This window comes from Acipenser ruthenus, chromosome 9, assembly GCF_902713425.1.
Source record: "Acipenser ruthenus chromosome 9, fAciRut3.2 maternal haplotype, whole genome shotgun sequence".
NCBI classification, from domain to species: Eukaryota; Metazoa; Chordata; class Actinopteri; order Acipenseriformes; family Acipenseridae; genus Acipenser; species Acipenser ruthenus.
In genome coordinates this window covers 5643891-5661727 of record NC_081197.1, presented here as the reverse complement: position 1 = coordinate 5661727, position 17837 = coordinate 5643891, and the positions used below count along the sequence as shown (strand labels likewise).

At 40.0% G+C, this 17837-nt stretch overlaps 1 protein-coding gene across 4 annotated transcripts in view; it reads right to left on the bottom strand.

Moving 5' to 3' along the window:
* LOC117962480 (contactin-5-like) overlaps nt 1–16996 on the bottom strand; it is a 216380-nt gene extending 199384 nt beyond the window's left edge. For 3 of the 4 annotated variants that reach the window (XM_059030946.1, XM_059030943.1, XM_059030948.1), the window contains exon 1: nt 16579–16995. The gene's annotated coding sequence lies outside the window, so the exon portion shown is untranslated. Of the gene's footprint in view, nt 1–16578 lie in introns of all 4 variants that reach the window. The other variant, XM_059030945.1, reaches the window with a different exon arrangement.
* Nucleotides 16997–17837: the final 841 nt, after the last annotated feature.

Genomic DNA, 17837 nt, shown 5'->3' with positions numbered 1-17837 from the left:
AAAGATATCATCAGCAAAGGGCAACAGTGGGCGGAAGCGCATTCTCCAGGACCGTGATATCCGTGCATTAATTCAAAGTGCAAGATAAAACAGGCGAGCAACTGCAGATCAATTAACTGCAAATTTCAATCTGGGGCGCGCGCAGCCAGTTTCATCAAAAACGGTCCGCTGAGAACTCCACAGAGTGGGATACCATATTGGCCCAATGCCCTATTAAGTTATTTTACATTGGTGTTTCCATTTTTTTGTCCAGTACCTGTATGTTACTGGCATGCTTAACATTTATGCAATTCTAATAAATTATTTTAAGTGCAAAACACACCACAGAGTTTCCAAATCATTCTACGCTCCAGTAAACTTTTTTGACAAGAAAAGTTGCTTAATAATGTACTGTACAACATGAGCAATTAAATTGTGAGCATGCTGAGGCTAAAGATATCAACATAGCCTGGCTGTACAGTCCCTGGTGCCTTTCTAAATAAAAGTTGTCGGAGCAGTGCAGATCTGATGGTCTGATTAAAAAAGTTCAGATCGCGTAATGGGAATTGTGCATTTACAACACAGCGGTTTCTATTCTGTCTCCAGTGCACACAGTGTGGAGCAGATCTCTAAATCCTCTTGTGCTCCTTCATTGTAAGGCAGCATTAATTATTTCAAAGGATTTTAATGCTGTCTTTTTTTGCAGAAATGTATTAAACTCTCAAGCTTAGCTGAGACCCTCTTAGCATATGTCTCCATGTTTTAGTACAGCTAGTCTTGGCTAGCATGCTGCAGAATTATTATCTGTCTGAAAATGTGCTGCTGTCCCTGTAGTCTGCTGTGAAAAGCGTGTCATCAATCAAGGCTCCATTTATTCTTAATTATAATTTTCTATTTGGCAGATGATTTTTTACTTTCTAATCTTTTTTTCTGAAAGAGGACTAAAGGGACATTTACATTTAGGCATGTCAATTCTTGCATATGTTCTCCAGCATCCCTTTTGTATTTGGCAAAGACTGAAATGAGACACACATTTAAAAACAGTGTGAGCTCATTTAGATGCACAGAATGGCTCTAACTGCTACTGTATGCAGCAGGGTCCTTTTTTGTTCAACCATGTGTGGCATTTATAGTTTATGTTATTAGCCATTCACAATACAGGAATCTTCTTACTCTCACCCTGTTTTGATTATTGTTATTATTATTTTTTTAGAATTTGAGTTGTAATTTGTCTTGTTGAATTCCCAGGGTTCCTGTTTTATCCAAGTTTGATGCATTTTTTTCTTCTTTTCTCTATTTCAAGCAGATTTCAAGCAGATCCCGAAGGGCGAGCCTCACAGCATTTGTCATTTTCAATTAGGTTTACTCCCATGCCAATTGGCCCATGTCAAAAACTCTTAAATGGTGAGAAAGTGCTTCAGCGTGCCATAACTGAAAAACACTTCACAAAGGAACCCCTCTCTGACCTACTTCTTCGCCAGCAAAGACCCTTCGTATGTATGCACTGTTGACAACATCTTAGTTACAGGGTAAGTAGCTTACTTTTGAATTACTTTATGTATACCCTTAATATGTTAGGGTGTTGCAGTCATTCTGGGTATCTGGCTTTGAGCATGTCTGGAGAACCCTAAGTATTAGAACTTATGGCAGGGCAGAGCCCTGTCTGTAAATAAAGTGTTGGGTTTATGTGTTGGTGGTGGTTGGCAAGGATGGGGTTAATTTATATCCCTGCCAAATAAATGTGAAAATGTGGGTTTTGTGGCTCTTTTGCACAGCCACAGGTTGAATTGGTCAAACGAGCCAGAACAGAGAGGCTACGTTACAAACTGAATAGCCTTCCTCCTTCTATTCAAATCATGCAACAATATGACCTTTCAACTCTGCCAGCCCCACCTGCTCTACAAGAGGTAAGAGTTATCTGTAATAAATAATGGAAACAAACAAAAACAATTAGAATAAGAATTCATTTAAAAAATAGTATGGGGAAGATTGTCAATTACTATGTATGTAATTGCACTGTAATTAATAGTAGTAGCACACAAAATACAAGATGATATTAGTCCCAACAGGTTTTATACTTTTAAAAAGGAGCGCTAATCAGATTAGTTATATATGCAAGGGAGATCGTTAAAACGTACCATTTCCCCAATGTGGCTATATTGCATTAATGTATCATTTACGCTCTATTGAAGTTAGTGGTTAAGGTTTGGCTGTAGACAATGTTGAGGATTAAAAAGGGATCCTTGCAAACACCACCCATGAGAAAAGGCCTGTTTACTATGTATTAAGATTTGACGTTTTTTGACGTATTTCAGACAATTCAGCTTTGCTAAAGCATCCAAAAACTTTTTAAAACCCCTGCATTATCTATTTAACCCTTAAATGCCAAGTAGGGGTATTCATTTTTATTTAAACACCTTTCATCACAATTTTGTTTTTTCAAAAAACTACAAAGAAAAAAATCGATAAACAAGTTACTAGTTAATAGGCTGTGTCATGACTTCAGATGCCATGCTAGTGGTGTCATGACCAGATTATTAAAGGCAGTGTTTCTAAATAACTATTTCTGAAGAGCAATGGTAGCTACTGTACTTTGACAAAAGACTTAAAGATATTTTAAGACATCGGGCATCTCCACAAAGACACAGGGAACACCTTAAACATCAATCCTCCTGTAGTCTGACCTATAAGTATAATCCGAACCGTGCTATCATAACGAGTTACATGCTGGTAGCAGGTGTAGAAACCAAACTTTAACATCATAATTGTGTGATGAGTGTGCAAAACATTTACAGCTGTCTTGGGTGCTTTACCTTATAGGGCTATTACTTATTAATGAAGTTTAAAAAACATAAAACAAAGATTGGAGAAGGTACTCTTTAGTAAAACACAGTTGATACAATTGTATTGTATGTAAGGTTTGGGTGAGAGGGCTGTAAAGCGCAGATGAGCTACTTTGGCGATACAAAATTGTGCGAAATGGCAATAAAAGAGGCACCCTGCACCCTACACGTGATGTATTAATTTATAATAAATCACACAAATTAAGATTATACTCAGGAATATCGGTCATGATATAGTTCACACCAAAATCGACATGCTGCTGTAAATAGTGTGTGTGGGGGAGTGTAAGGTTGGCAGGGATGGGGTTAAATCTGCCTCGGCCAAAAAATCACAGGTGTGGCCATTCCCAATTAGGTCATTTATGCAAATTGGAAAATGGTCACATGTATATAGGGAAGGAGAAAACCTGCGTGTAAAAACTGTGTTAGTTCGTGAAAGCGACTGCCCAGCCTGACCTCAGTGTTAGTATTCCTTATTGCTTTGTTTAAACCTGTTTGGGTTCCTGTGCCTTCTTGTCTTTATTTGTTCTAGTATTTTGTTGTTTTTGTTAATAAAAGTGTGCATATGTGCTTGACCTGCAGCTTCACAAGACACTGAGTCGTCAGGAATGAGACTCCAAGGCAAAGGATTTCTCCTTCCCTATATACATGTGGCCACTCCCCAATTAGCATCAATTACCTAACTGAGGAATGGCCATACCTGTGATTGCTGGCAAGGACAGATTTAACCCCATCCCTGCCAACCTTACATTCCCCCCCACACTATTTACAGCAGCAGGGCTTATCTTCTGTCACAGGTTGATTTCTGATCACTAATCTGAACAGGGTCCAGTTCCAACTGGTCCAGATTAGCGAGAGTCAACTACTTTGGGTCACATTCTTGTGGGAGAAATCCTTACTTTGATTTTTAAAGGCAGCTTTGAAATAAAACAGTTTTTAAAAGTCTTATGTTTGTGGGACTTTGACACTTAAAACAGGACAATGGTTTGTGAATTGAATTCTCAGTGATTATTCCATGGTGTCCAAATGTCCCAGTCACTTCAAAGGAAATAAGGCCAGTTTTCTACTTTAGGCTTCAAATCCCTCGTTTCAATTCAAAGAATACTACTAATAGGGTAACTGAAACAGAAGGTAGAGTTAAGAGCACAGCTTCCTAAATCAGAACACATTCACGGTTCTGCGAGTTTGACACACAACAAAGCTTTCCATCTTTGTTGTAAAAGCTTTCAGAACACAGAGCTGCTTTTCAAATTTAGTGACTAGTCTCAGTGCAGGAAATATAGAACAAAAATACTATAAGTTAAAAATAGATTATTTGAACTTCACGAGCCAGTGGTATTAACTGTTAATTCTACTTGTATCTAAATCAACACGCTGTGCTTAGGTACAGAAGATAATACACACATCTGTACATATGGGATGTGACACGTCCATTCCTTTGTATTATAAATGTACACCACAACGTAGACTCAATGAGACAGATACAGTACCTGATGCAGTGGAGGAATCGAGTGATACTACAGTAGAATACTGTGTTGTGCCTGTAAACATATCGGTTTACTACCCATGTATTGTAACCTAGATTGGTCTTCACGGTAACCAGGGAACGGGCCACTCCAACCATTATAACTGCCCTGAGATGGCTGAGCCGATATACCTGGTGGAAAGGTATAATGTATAATTTCACTCTCAAGTGGGTCGGGGGAACATTGGACATGACTCTTAAGAGTACCACAGCAAACAATAACACCCCAACTCCCCAATTCACTGACACACAAATAGAGAAAAGAGAACGTGTCTATAGAAGTATGACTGTTTAGGTTCCCACCCCATTCACTGCCATCAGAAGAAAAGTCATTTAAAGACAAAGAACATGTGTGGCAGTGGTAATTGTAAGCCATTCCCTCTGACTACAGTACTGTACTTGGCTTTTGACCCTTTTTGCTATGTTTCCTGTAATAGCCATCACGTTTTTATAAGAAGTACTAGTTGAATTGGGAAATGTACATATCTCTGGTTCAGTTCTACTGTACTTAAGAAGGTCTAAATATGTTTGCTGTATAAATCCCTGCAAAAAGTATACAACGTTAATGTTGGTGTATTACTCCATTAACACAAGTAATTAGTAATTTGTCATTTGTAAAACAAAAATGCAATATCATAACCCAACAAGATGTTTTTTAAAATGTGTCTACTGTTTTTATTTCAAGGAGCAGGTCGTTGATTTGTCAGGTATTAAATGCCCTGGGAACATTGAATCTGTTATATAGAGAATAATATGTCAATCATCACGCTGGAGGATTACACTGACATTTTTATTAGACATATGTGAAGATGTTCCAGGAAGCTCGTTGTTTTTGGAGCATTGGCTCTGGACAAATCAGCAATGTGTAATTACATCATAATGATTTCCATTACACGAGAGTAGATGTTAAAACTTCATGCTGATTTGAACTCGGCTCTCGCCAAGATAAGCACCAACTAAGACGTAGCTTTACAGTAAACTAATGTGATCCATATGCGTCTCCATCCATTTACGTTTCCTTCCATATGATGATGTAGATATCCTTCTGTCTGGTGTTAATGGCTGAAGTGTAATGCTGGCTCCAGGGATCAGCTTATTTTGCCTCCCTGGTGCATCAGCACACACAACGGCTGCGATGCTGGCTCCGGGGATCAACCAAAGTGCGGCCTCCCCAGCGCATCAGCATGACAACCGTCTGGATTGAGCTAAGTAGGGTACATCTCTGGGGTTTTCAAGTGGGCACCTTCCATCCTCAGTGTTTCGTCGACTAGCCCACGACACCTCAAGAGGGCTCGACGGTGATTCTGGCGTCCCAGCATCACCCCCCTCCGTCCCCCACTCAACTCAGCCCAGCTTACTTACCTGTCCCCAGCCAGAATCTTTCCGTCTCAACCACAGCCAGTTGCTGCTCCTCTCTGCTGCTTCAGATAAGTTCTTCACTGTGCGACGCAACTCTTGGCCACTGAATCCGACGTCTCTGAGAAACCGGGTTGTAGAGTGTGCCACAAATCCTCGACAACCCACTTCCACTGGGTAAACCCGAACTCTCCATCCTCGCTGTTCCGCTTCAGTGGCTAGTTGAGCATACCGCAGTTTCTTCCTCTCATACGCCTCATCTACAGCGTCCTCCCATGGCACTGTTAACTCTATCAGGTGAACAAGGCGTGCTGATCCAGACCACAAGACAATATCTGGTCGAAGGTTAGTGGTGGCAATCTCAGGTGGAAAAATAAGCCGTTGACCAACATCTGCCAGCATATTCCAGTCTCTAGCAGCTTCCAGTTGTCCTGGGCGAGGATTGGTTTTAACACCTTTTCTTGGTGGTTGCTCTCCTGGGCGGAGGAATGTTGTCTTTTGTGTGTAATGTTTTGATGGAACAGGTGGCAACTTATTGGTCATGTTACGCTTGTCTTCCAATGCTAAGGCCAAACATCGCAGCACCTGGTCATGGCGCCAAGTAAACCGTCCTTGGCTAAGAGCCACCTTACATCCTGTCAAAATGTGCCTTAATGTTGCAGGTGATGAACACAAAGGACATGAGGGATCCTCTCCTACCCAGAGGTTTAGGTTCTGTGGTGATGGGAGAACATCATATGTTGACCTGATGAGGAAACTGATCCTGCTCTGTTCCATTGACCATAGGTCTTGCCAGCCAATCTTGCGTTGTTCCACACTCTCCCATCTCATCCATTCTCCCTGTTTGGCCTGGGAAATGGCCTTTATACACCTCATCCTCTCCTCCTGCTTTTGCACCTCGTTGACTACCAGCTTCCTTCTTTGAGCTGGGGCCGCCTTGTGCCATGTAGGAGGAGTTGAACTGAAACCAAGACCCCCTCTTCCATGCTGAACTTGCCCCATGATATCACCAATTCGAAGGGCAGCCTTTGCATCTTCCACAGCTTTCTTTGCCGCCCACTTTCTTCCAGTTTTCAACACAGGTGCTGCCTCCCTTACGCATTTATCGCGTGACTCTACTAATGTCATTTCCAGTCTGACCTTGGCGCACTTAAACTCCTCGGTTAGAGCAGAGACTGGTAGCTGCAGTATTCCTTTACCATAAAGTCCCACTCTGCTGAGGCAGCGTGGAACTCCCAACCATTTCCTGATGTATGAACTGATTAAAGCTTCCAGCTTCTCTACTGTCGTCAAAGAAACCTCGTACACAGTCAGTGGCCACAGCAACCTCGGCAGTAGACCAAACTGAAAGCACCAGAGTTTTAGTTTACCTGGTAGAGCGCAGCTGTCTATGCTCTTCAACCCTTCCACTGCTTGTTGTCTAACTTCTCCCACACGAACTGTGTCCTTTAGATCCCCGTCGTACCATCTCCCAAGACTCTTCACTGGCTTCTCAGACACTGTTGGTATTGCCTCACCATTAATGAAGAATGTTTTATCTACTACTTTGCCTTTAATTACAGAGATGCTCCTTGATTTAGTGGGCTTGAATTGCATTCGTGCCCATTCAATGTTATTGGTTAATTTGCCCAATAATCGATTAGTGCAGGCTACTGTTGTAGTCATGGTTGTCATGTCATCCATGTATGCTCGAATTGGTGGTAGTCGCATTCCAGAAGCCAAGCGCTCTCCTCCTACTACCCATTTTGATGCCCTAATGATTACTTCCATTGCCATGGTAAAAGCCAGTGGAGAAATGGTGCATCCTGCCATTATTCCAACCTCTAGGCATTGCCATGTAGTGCTGAATTCTGAAGTTGAAAAACTGAATTGCAAATCTCCAAAATAGGCTTTCACTAAATTTGTTATTGTCATCGGTACACTGAAAAAATCAAATGCTGCCCAAAGTAGTTCATGTGGCACTGAACCATATGCATTAGCCAAATCCAGGAATGTCACATGGAGCTCCTTCCTCTCCTTTTTAGCTGATTGAATTTGTTGCCAGATCACATTGATGTGTTCTAAGCAACCTGGGAAACCTGGAATGCCCGCTTTTTGTATTGAAGTGTCAATGAAGCAGTTCTTTAATAGGTAAGCTGACAATCTCTGAGCAATAATGCTGAAGAAAATCTTGCCTTCTACGTTTAATAGGGAAATGGGACGAAACTGACTGATGCTTGTAGAATCTTTTTCTTTAGGTATAAAGACTCCACCTGCTCGGCGCCATGCTCTTGGTACAACCTGTTTTTCCCATGCCACTTTCATCAATTTCCACAGAATTCGTAGAACTCCTGAAGCACTCTTGTACACTCTGTACGGAACTCCATTAGGCCCTGGAGATGATGAAGCCCTTGCTTTTTTCACAGCTTGCTCTATTTCTTTCCACTTAGGTGCACAGTCCTCCATTTGGTATTCTGGTGGATTGATAGGTGGGATGTCTGACGGAATTGACATAGGCTCCTGCCTTTTTGAATCTGTATGTGTTTCCTCCAAATATCTCTCCAGCTCAACCTTAGATGCTTTTAGTGTGCCATTCTTCTCACTGGTGAATAACTTCTTTACAAATTTGAATGGGTCTTTATAAAAGTTAGTTCTCGCACGCTCCTTCTTTTTGTAACGTTTCCGTAGGCGCTCAGCTCTGCGCAATGTTGCAAGCTTATCTTTTATGACCCTTTGTAAGAGATTGAGTCCCTCCTTCTGACTTTGTTCTGCTCTTCTCCATTGGTTCCTCAGCTGTCTCCTTTCTCTAACTAAGCGTTCAATCTCCTGCTGCCGTCTAGACTTTCCAGGAATAGTTTGTACTTTTTCCTTCCTTTTTTCAACTCCAAACCTCTCACTTCCATATGCGTAGATGATGTCCCCAAATTTATCCAGCTTCTTTTCAACTGTTCCACTTAATCTTTCCAATGCAACGCAGAGATCTGTGTTTACTGTGTCCCATGCAGTTTTCTCACAAGCTCTTGGCCATTTAACTCCAGGCTTGTGCCCGTTGAGGTTCTTTTCTCTCTTATGCTGGTTTGTCTGACCGGGTTCACAAGGATCATTAGGTTCATCACTAACTGTGTCCATGCAAGTCCTCCTCACATCTATGACAGGGGTGCTGATATCCTGCGAACTGTGGTTTGCTTCCTGTCGCTGGATTTCATTCGACTGACTTGACTGACTTCGTAAGAAGTACTGATCAATGCGAGGCCCTTGTCCCTTCTCCCTCAAGCATTTCATTCTCCCTTGATGAATCTTCAAACCCCTGACCGTTGTCGCCTTGCTCCAGCCGCAGACACAAACCTGGAGTTCTATGTCTTTGTTAACTGCAGATCTTGAACTAGTCTTTTGTGAAGTACTCTCCATACTCATATCCGTTTCCGTTCCTAAGTCGTTAACCGTGTTGTCCAACGTTGAGTCATCTTCCGCCCCCGCTCTCGCAGACTCTAGGGGTATTTTTCTCTTTAATTTCTTAGAAGCCTTGGGCGGGTGTCTCCAGCATCCTGTAAACACAGAGCTGGATACTGCCGACAAGGGTAGCTAACCCTTACCAGCCCCAATGGGGTCTCTTTCCTCCTGTCAGCTGTCTCTCCAGGCTGTCACAAGGTCTTTCCCTTGTTGCCAGCTGCACTATTCACAGCAGTCACTGGACGTATCCAGATCTTCATGATTTCCATTACACGAGAGTAGATGTTAAAACTTCATGCTGATTTGAACTCGGCTCTCGCCAAGATAAGCACCAACTAAGACGTAGCTTTACAGTAAACTAATGTGATCCATATGCGTCTCCATCCATTTACGTTTCCTTCCATATGATGATGTAGATATCCTTCTGTCTGGTGTTAATGGCTGAAGTGTAATGCTGGCTCCAGGGATCAGCTTATTTTGCCTCCCTGGTGCATCAGCACACACAACGGCTGCGATGCTGGCTCCGGGGATCAACCAAAGTGCGGCCTCCCCAGCGCATCAGCATGACAACCGTCTGGATTGAGCTAAGTAGGGTACATCTCTGGGGTTTTCAAGTGGGCACCTTCCATCCTCAGTGTTTCGTCGACTAGCCCACGACACCTCAAGAGGGCTCGACGGTGATTCTGGCGTCCCAGCATCACCCCCCTCCGTCCCCCACTCAACTCAGCCCAGCTTACTTACCTGTCCCCAGCCAGAATCTTTCCGTCTCAACCACAGCCAGTTGCTGCTCCTCTCTGCTGCTTCAGATAAGTTCTTCACTGTGCGACGCAACTCTTGGCCACTGAATCCGACGTCTCTGAGAAACCGGGTTGTAGAGTGTGCCACAAATCCTCGACAACCCACTTCCACTGGGTAAACCCGAACTCTCCATCCTCGCTGTTCCGCTTCAGTGGCTAGTTGAGCATACCGCAGTTTCTTCCTCTCATACGCCTCATCTACAGCGTCCTCCCATGGCACTGTTAACTCTATCAGGTGAACAAGGCGTGCTGATCCAGACCACAAGACAATATCTGGTCGAAGGTTAGTGGTGGCAATCTCAGGTGGAAAAATAAGCCGTTGACCAACATCTGCCAGCATATTCCAGTCTCTAGCAGCTTCCAGTTGTCCTGGGCGAGGATTGGTTTTAACACCTTTTCTTGGTGGTTGCTCTCCTGGTCTATCCAGAGCCCCCCAGACTAAGAATGGGATTTAATCAAAGTTGAAGAGGGTGTGAATGAGGTTTACTAAAATTGCAATATTGTAAATATGTCTGAATACACTTTGGATGAAAATTGGTTGGGGGGCTACACTACATAAGAACAAATGTTTTGACAAGAGCGTAGCTGGTGTATACAGTGGTTTAGAGTCTTTAACAAACAGAAATCTGAGGGAGCTGTGCAAAACAATGTGACACTGCTGTGTGCAAAAGCATTCCACATTCAAATATACAGTACAGTTCATACAGCATTATCAACAAGACTCCTTTAATTCAATTAAAAAAAGCAAGCCAACTGCATTTTTTTGAAGAGCAAGTTAATTTTAGAATAATTCTGTGCAGTTAAGTCATGTACATAATGTGAGGAAATAAGTAGGGCTTTCTGACAATAAGCACATGTGAACAATGGGAAATAATGACTTCTATTAAATGCAATTATTACCACTGAATGTGACACTTAACAGAAAATGGCAGAAGGATCTATTTTTTTTTTTTAGATTGAAATGAAAAAATATAAATATTATTATTGAACTGCAGCATATAAAAACAGAAACCTTTCCTAAGCAGTGCTGTGTCAGCCATATTTATTTAATTCCAAATCAAAACAGCCTCTGTGGCCCTCATATTTCTTCTTTTATTAAACACACACATACTAAAAACAATATATACAGTTGGTTGAGACGCTATTCTGTAACTCATTTTCCATGTAGCTGTGGTACTGCAGTATAGAGTGTAATGTGCTGTATAATGTTTTTAATTAACATATTTATGTAGACCAGTGAAGTAATGACCAAACAGTTGAAGTGTTGCCTTTTCACACATCTCTATATCTTTTATCCATATTATAAATTACAAAAAAAATGTAAGATAAAGCATAAGTAAATATACTCTGACATGCGTCATTATAAGTGTGTGTGTGTGTGTGTGTGTGTGTACACTAATATGTTCTCTACTCCATAAAACTGTATAGAGGATGTCATAATAAACAACAAATGACAGGATGTGTTTAATGCTGCAGTTCCATCTTGGGGATCTTATGGGAATCAATATGGGATCTTATAGGAATTAAAAACAATATATGTTACTGCCTGCCACCTATTATTCTTTGAAAATTAAGTCACGTCTATCCTTACACAGAATTAAGAACAAAAAGTAAATCATTAAAAAAAATCAAAAAAGTTTTTTAAAAAGATCTATGTATATAATTATCTATCAATTGGCTAAATAAATTAAAAAGTACATACATGTTTGGAACATTATTTAATAAGAGATTAGTTTAACTTTGAAAATGCATTCAATGTGTTGCTATTGAAGGCACAATAAAAGTTTATTCATCTTAAAGTCAGCTTTTTTCAATCAATCAAATTTCCACTTCAAATGAAATGTCCTTCAATAAGATTATCATCACCGTAGGTCATACAACTAAAGTGAAACGTTAATATCAGCAATATGAAGTGATTATGTGTCGAGAAGTAATTTGTTCTATAATACCCAAGAGGCCATGTTCAAACCAAATTAATTCTTCAGCTTTGTTAGATAATAAACAAGGCTTTTTGAAAGACGGCACATATGTTTTCTGCATGCTATTGTTTCATATTTTTGTTGCGGTGTTCACTATTCATAAAACAAACTCATTCATTAAGAAAATAGGGTATTTAACCCAGAAGATATTGCAAAGACAATGCATATTTACCATTTCCACGTAGACAGCCCCTACAAAGAGCACACAGTTTGAGATGAATGCAGTGCGTTTATAAAAGTCATGTTTTGAAGGTACGACAATACACCGATAATGTATTAAATGTAAAGCCAATTCTAATTGAGTGGACCCAGTTAAAGGGCTCTTTTGAAGGCTGTCAACAGGAAGCTGTTTCAGATCTGCTGAAAGACCAGGTCCCAGGGGAACACTTCGAAAGGGCACCATCAACCACTTCACATACGGACAGTCAGACAGCATTTACCCATGTGTGCATCTTCAATTGACACAATAAGGTACACATTTAATAAGTAGACCATTATTCCAAAACACAGTCAATAGCTGGAAAAATGTTAAGTTCAATTAATAAAGATTATTTATAGTTTAAAGCATGGGTAGTTATTGGCAGATTATACAAGTTGGGGGGGGGGGGGGGGGGAATGTGAGTCCACGTCACCACACAATGCACCTTCCATCAATGTGCCAGTTGTTAATTACATACAGTTTTTCTTGTTCCTTGTTCCTTATTTGATAAAGACGTGACCCCCTGGTTTCCTATTAGCCTGATACATTGTAACAGTTGATGTACAGCTTCCAAATGGAAATGGGCAGAAATAAATCACTGTCAACACAGCTAACGGTAAGTTGTTTTTTTTCCCCATTTTATTTAATTTACACTCAGCCCTGGATTCAGAAATGTAATAACCGTGTTATAAGTCCAGATTAACAGATTCACTAAAAAAAAGCAGGTGTATAGTATATACTGTATTATATAGATTCAGTTGGATACAATGGAGCCTTATACAGACTCTCTCTCTCTCTCTCTCTCTCTCTCTCTCTCTCTCTCTCTCTCTCTCTCTCTCTCTCTCTCTCTCTCTCTCTCTCTCTCTCTCTCTCTCTATATATATATATATATATATATATATATATTGTGAGACAGCAGGGAGGGGGTTAAAACCTCCCTGCGCAGAAAACAGGTGAAAATGCACACTGGTTTTAGTTTAATTGTATTTGTTTATTGTTAATTTAAATTGGTTAATTGTTTTATTGTTTAATTATCCCCTGCACCTGGTGGTTGTTATTAAATTAGGACCAGGTGCAGGGTATTTAAGGAGTGAAGCCAGAATGCTCCGGGCTGCTGAGTAGAAGGAAGCAGGAGAGGTGCTCTGCTTCTGAGCAGTCAGGAGAAAGAGGTACAGTTTAAACCTGTGAAGGTTTGGGGCAGGTAAACGGCTTAGCCGTCCTGCGAGTGAGTCAGGTTCCAGTGTGTATAGTAAGCGTTCCAAAAACGGAGTTAGGTTTTTGTTTTGTGTTTATTTTGTTTCTGTTTAATAAAAATAGCGCAGCCGCGCTTTAAACCTCCATTTCTCTGTCCTGGGTCGCAGTTCTTAAAGGGGCACGAACCCGAGTGAGTGGCAAGCTCGCTCACAATATATATATATATATATATATATATATATATATATATACACTGCTGTGCAAAAGTCTTAGACATATTGCATTTTTCTACTCTGAAGCATTATGAGCATCAACAATTTACTCAAAGTCTCCACTAGTGTTTTCTACTATTAGAACAACCTTGACTTGCATAAAGAAGGAAAAACATTGAGTTAAATAGCTCGCATCACTTGATTTTCAAGGTGTGGTATCCAAAGCATAATCAACAAGTACAGAGAAACGTCATCTGTAATCTACAAATCCAGGACTTGAAGACCCAAAAAGCTGTCTAACAAGGATAAGCAATACTTGAAGATAATATCCTTAAGGAATAGGAAGAAGACAAGCATTGAATTGACAACAGAACTGGCAGAAGGCACAGATGTTGCTCTCCATCCATCAACAATCCAAAGCACCTTTGACCATTGTTCCGTAGTCCAGTTTCTGTGTTCTTGTGCATACTTAGCCTTTTAGTCTTGTTCCCCTTTCTTAACAGAGGTATTCTTACTGCAACACATCCTTTAAGTCCTGATTTCAAGAGTGACCTTCGTAATGTTAATTTGATGGACCATAACACCTGGTTTTAATAGCGTGTTTTTTTTTTTAGCTCTCTCTCTCAAAAAGTTAAAAGTAAAAAAGTATCGCTCCTCCCTACGCGCAGGCAAACTCGCCACACACAGGTGGGTAAAACTATCAATAACTCAATTAGTCAGTACCCAATAAGGCATTACAAAGGGACTGAGTGAAGAAGCTACTAGAAAGTGATGAATCAATTACAAAGTGCTTGTCGACAATATATAAAAAAACATGCACTAATCAAATCAAAGTGTACAATTATAAACATAAAACATACAAGTGACAAATAAATATGTGAAATATAACAGGGCCATTATTGACCCTGTTGCAATCTTAATGAAGATGAAACAAAAGAAGATTTGAACACAAACAATTAACATATTATTTTTCTCTCTCTCTCTCTCTCTCTCTCTCTCTCTCTCTCTCTCTCTCTCTCTCTCTCTCTCTCTCTCTACTTTTTGGGAAAGAGCTAATAAAAAGAGTTATTAACCGCTATTAAAACCAGCCCTGGTGTCCTACCTTTTCTGCACCGCAGCTGGAAACCCAGCACACAGTCGCTACATTGTTGTCTGAAGTGGAGGCAAGGCAGGTACACTGGAACGCGCTTGGAAGTTGGCAGGGGAGAGTGTAGAAATGCAAAACTAGAGTCGCCAAAATAATTGGCATCGGCAAAACTAGATTTGGCCAGCATTGATGTTGAAGCTTTGGACAAAACTAGACTTGCCTAAATTAATGGCGTGGGTGAACCAGATTCTCCCAGCATCGATTTTGAAACTAGACTCGCCAGGGCTAGCCCCGAAATTCAGTCAAAACTGTTGAAAAAAAATGTTTCACCCAGTCGTCTTTTTCAAGTTCTGGGCCAATCTAGATTTGCGGGCGAGTGACGAAAAAAAGTGGTAACTTCGGGATTCGCCCAGAAGCCTTTGGCGAAACCAGATTGGCCCAGGCAAAACTAGACTCGCCAGACATATATATGTGTGTGTGTGCGTGTGTGCGTGTGCGTGTGCGTGTGCGTGTGTGTGTGCGTGTGTGTGTGAAATTATTAAATACAAATACTGGATAAAATGTATAAAAGCATCTATCTCACAGTGTTTTTGTTATTTTTTTACTTTTTAAAACCTGCTATATAAAACATGGCACCATAACTACAATTTAAACCTCAGGTTTGTGTATATATTTCCCATATATATGCCTATACTACAGTAAAGGCAAACTCTGTTCAACAGTATATAGACTGAGTGCAGGGCTATTCTGTTTCTTTTACAAGAATACACATTAAATATTTACATTCTGAAATGTATTAAACACTGTTTTGAATGTTTATGACTAATCATAACACCCAGTTATAAGAAAACTATTACTTTGTAATGAATTGTTTCACAGAACTGCAACAAGTACTGTATATGTCTGATAGATATTGTCATTAATAATACATAACGAGTCTTTCCCACACAGAGAGAGTATCTATGCATAGGGCTTGAACAAGTGTCTTTATGATAAATGTATATAATCACCGTTAACATAACATAACATGAACCAACATACTGGTACTGAGCTGGTGGAAACCATAAAGAAACTGCACTTTATAGCAAAACATACCATAACAACGAAAACACTTTCTAAAAACTAAAATTACCAAACGTGTAATGTTGTTAAATAGGCTGGAGATCAGAACGACCAGGAGATTCCAAAATGCAGACGCCAAATGCAGGTCTACTGCTATACTCCTGGCTTTAACCCATTTAATCTCCTCGCCCCAGGTTACAGGTATCGTTCCCACGCACCAGCTCCGGTTCTTAACGTGCATATTTTCACAGAACTTCTAAAATGAACCCGTGTCCTTAAAAAATGTCCTATGATTCTATTGTTTTACAAACGTTTTGGAAGACAATGATCAACTGGTTTTAAAGCAACCTGTTAGCAAACCCGGTCCACTCAGAAAGTTAATACTGTAAGTTTCGCCAATTGTTGATATAATAATTACCATGAACACTGGACATTTGCTATAATAACCTCCGTCTATTTATAATAATAATAATAATAATAATAATAATAATAATAATAATAATAATAATAATAATAATAATAATAATTTAACTAACCAGTAGGAAATTAATTGAACATATCTTTATTAATATTTATATTATCTTATTTTAAACATAATTAACTAAACACATACGTGTTTTCCAAGTTCCTCCTATACCTTTACTAAAACGCAACATCAAGATCATAAGGGCTCACTGTGAATGTCTGAAACTTAGCTTTATTAGCACGACCGGTACAGTAGATCAAAAATGGTATTAATAATTACAAATAATTATATTGGCTACATATATCTCAAATGTAGTCTAAACAGATTTTACATGCCATAGGTTCTGCATGATCTGGTGTAGTTGTGTCTGGCTTTAAGCTACTGGTACACAGCAACATTAAAATATGGAGATTTAAAAAACAAACAAAAAAAAACTGTTGGTATACTTACTGTATTCAGAATTGTGGGCTTTTACTTCTGCCCTGGTTTCGTCTTGCGAGCTTTAATGATCCAGCGATCAAATAGCCTTCCAGCCTGGTGGGACGACACGGAATGGCAGAGTTGCTTATATCCAGGGGGAGTCCACTGTATCTAACTGACGAGCAGACACAAGCAGTACATCCTTCGGTTCAGACCTAAGAGCTCCTCTGTTTGCTGGCGTCTCACTTTAATCGTCCCTTCTGTTTGCTCCAGCCAGCCCTCCTTCTATCTGTCGATGACTATATAGTGTTATAAAATACTGGTAGCAATATAAAGCCAGGTGCCGTTAGCTTCACTTGCGTACAGTCCCGGCTGCTCCAGCGCGCTCTGCCAGCCACACGGTTTCTGCTGTGTGCAGACTCTGAACACTTGTCTTGTGTTAGTCAGTGGGCTGCGGTATGTTCCCCCAGCGCCTATGTAGCTACAGTCTAGAGAGCACTCTCTGTTTTATGATAATGGTTATAATGCCCATTATAATGGAGTTTGGTGGATCTACACAGATACGAAAATCTGGCTTTTTCTAAGTGGTGACGCATACAGTAGCAAGCGCACATCATAGGCAATGTAAATATTATTTCCATGCCGGTATTCAATTTCTTTGTTTCAGGACAGAATATAACTTTTTTTCAATGGGGTCGACAATCACCTGATAATATCGCTGTGTTGTTTTTAATCACACACTGATTATTACGATTCGCATATCAGTCATACAATGGATTCCCTCCCAACTTTATATCACTTTGGGAAACAAAAACATAAGATTGGAAGGGTTACATAGGGATGTAGTTTCTGAACAGTGTTGAAATATTTAGAGTAGAGTGGAACAAAATAGCATACAGAACACTGCATTAGATATGGGTTTTATTATTACAATGTGTGCATTATTATAGTAGACTCTACAATAAAAATTAAAAAAAATGATTGTATTAATGGACTCCCTTGTAATCAATGCAATAGTATTGCTACTATAATTCAAGATCAACAGAAAAAAAAGTTATATCAGCATTTATTTTGACTTGTACTAAATTTAAAAAAAAACAAAAAAAAACTGGACTTTAATGATTTTTCATATTCATACCCTAAATTACCTTTTTCTTCATTTCTGCCGTGGAATGTAAATATTTCATCCAGTCCTACAAACTCAATAATGCCACCTTAATAAACGTTTCTACTGGGAGGATTGTTCAATGCCTTCAATGCTATGAGTATTATTATTGTTGTTTTGTTTT